Source organism: Hipposideros armiger, unplaced genomic scaffold (assembly GCF_001890085.2).
Source record: "Hipposideros armiger isolate ML-2016 unplaced genomic scaffold, ASM189008v1 scaffold_317, whole genome shotgun sequence".
Classification (NCBI taxonomy): Eukaryota; Metazoa; Chordata; class Mammalia; order Chiroptera; family Hipposideridae; genus Hipposideros; species Hipposideros armiger.
Genome location: NW_017731667.1, coordinates 219191 through 221885, shown reverse-complemented (window position 1 = coordinate 221885; position 2695 = coordinate 219191).

Genomic DNA, 2695 nt, shown 5'->3' with positions numbered 1-2695 from the left:
TGAGACCAGAAAAACAATACAAAAGATCAACAAAACCAATCGCTGGTATTTTGAGAAGATAAACAAAATTGACAAACCTCTAGCCAGACTCATCAAAAAAAATAAGAGAGAAGACTCAAATTAGTAAAATCAGGAATGAAAGAGGCAAATTGACAATACACACCACAAAAAATACAAAAAAAATTTAAGAAATTGCTATGAGCAACTATATGCCAACAAATTGTAAAATCTGGAAGAAATGGATAATTTTCTAGAAGCATACAACCTTCCAAAGCTAACCCAAAAAGAAACAGAAAATCTGAATAGAATAATAACTACCAAGGAAATTGAATCAGTAATCAACAAGCTCCCAACAAACAAAAGCCCTGAATCACATGGCTTCGCAAGTAAAATTTAAAAACACATTCAAAAAAGAATTATCACCTATTTTTCTCAAACTATTCCAAAAAATCCAGAAGGAAGGAAGGCTCCCAAACGGTTTATATGAAGCCACTATCACCCTGATTCCAAAACCAGACAAAGACAGTGCAAAAATGGAAAACTACAGACTGATATCCCTGACAAACACAGATGCAAAAATCCTCAACAAAATATTAGCAAACAAATTCAGCAATATATTAAGAAGATTATACACCATGATCAAGTGGGTTTCATCCCTAGTATGCAAGGTTGGTTCAATATCCTCAAATCAATTAATATGATATGATACACCACATCAACAAAATGAAAAATAAAAATCATACGGTCATATCAATAGATGCAAAAAAAAGCATTTGACAAAATACAGCAGCGATTTATGATAAAAACTCTTAGTAAAGTGGGAATAGAGGGATCATATCTCAGCATAATAAAGGCTATATATGATAAACCCACAGCTAACATCATACTCAATGGGGAAAAGCTAAAACCACTCCCCTTAAGGTCAGGAACAAGACAAGGCTGCCTACTTTCTCCACTTTTATTCAACATAGTTCTGAAAGTTCTAGCCACAGCAATCAGACAACAAAAAGAAATAAACGGCATCCAAATTGGTAAGGACGAAGTAAAATTGTCATTATATGCAGATGATATGATACCATATATAGAGAACCCAAAAGACTCCATCAGAAAACTATTGGAAATGACAGATGACATTAGTACGGTAGCAGGATACAAAATTAATATTCAGAAATCAGTTTCATTTGTATATACCAATAATAAACTATCAGAAGGGGAAATTAAAAAAACAATCCCATTTACAATTGCTTCAAGAACTATAAAATACTTAGGAATAAATTTAACCAAAGAAAAAAAAGACCTGTACTCAGAAAATTATGACACTGAAGAAAGAAATAAAAGAAGATACAAATAAATGGAAACACCTACCATGCACATGGATAGGAATAATTAATATAGTTAAAATGTCCATACTGCCTAAAGCAATATATAGATTCAATGCAGCTCCTATCAAACTACCAATGGCATTTTTCACAGAAATAGAAAATATAATCCTAAAATTTGTATGGCAGCATAAAAGACCCCAAATAGCCACTGTAATCCTGAGAAATAACAACAAAATCTGGGGTATCATGCTACCAAACATCAAAACATACTACAAGGGTACAGTAATCAAAACAGTATGGTAGTGGCATAAAAACAGGCACATAGATCAATGGAACAGAATAGAGAGCCCAAAAATAAATCCATTCATATATGATCAGTAATCTATGACAATGGAAGCAAAAATTTACATTAGGGTCAAGATAGTCTATTTAATAAATGGTGCTGGGAAAATTGGACTGACACATGCAAATAAATGAAAATGGACAACCTCATTACGCCATCTACAAGAACAAATTCAAAAGGGATTAAAGACTTAAATTTAAGACCTGAAACCATAAAACTCCTAGAAGAAAATATAGGGAGTAAATTTGCAGACATTACCCTGAGCAATATTTTTACTGATACATCCCCGCAAGCAAGGCAAGTAAAAGGAAAAATGAACACATGGGATTACATCAAACTTAAAAGTTTTTTCACAACAAAGGAAACCATCAATAAAACAAAAAGGAAGCCTACTGAATGGGAGAAGATATTTGTCAATGATATATCTGATAAGGGGTTAATATCCAAAATTTAAAAACATTCATTCAACTCAACACCAAAAAAACAACTGAATTAAAAAATTGGCAGAGGCTATGAAGAGAGATTTCTCTAAAGAGGACATACAGATGGCCAACAGTCATATGAAAAAATGTTCAACCTCACTAATCATCAGAGTAATGCAAATAAAAACCACAATGAGATACCACCTTACCCCGGTCAGAATGACTATCATCAATAAATCAACAAACAACAAGTGCTGGAGAGGTTGTGGGGAAAAGGGAACCCTGGTGCACTGTTGGTGGGACTGCAGATTGGTGCACCCACTATGGAAATCAGTATGGAGGTATGTCCAAAAGTTGGAAATGGAACTACCTTATGACCCAGCAATTCCACTCTTAGGTATTTATCCAGAAAAACACAAGACACTAATTCAAAAAATATATGCACCCCTATGTTCATTGCAGGGCTATTTACAATAGCCAAGACTTGGAAACAACCGAAATGCCCATCGGTAGACAACTGGATTAAAAACTGTGGTACATTTACACAATGGAGTTTTACTCAGCTATAAAGAAGAAGGAAATAGTACCATTTGCAACAATATGGGTGG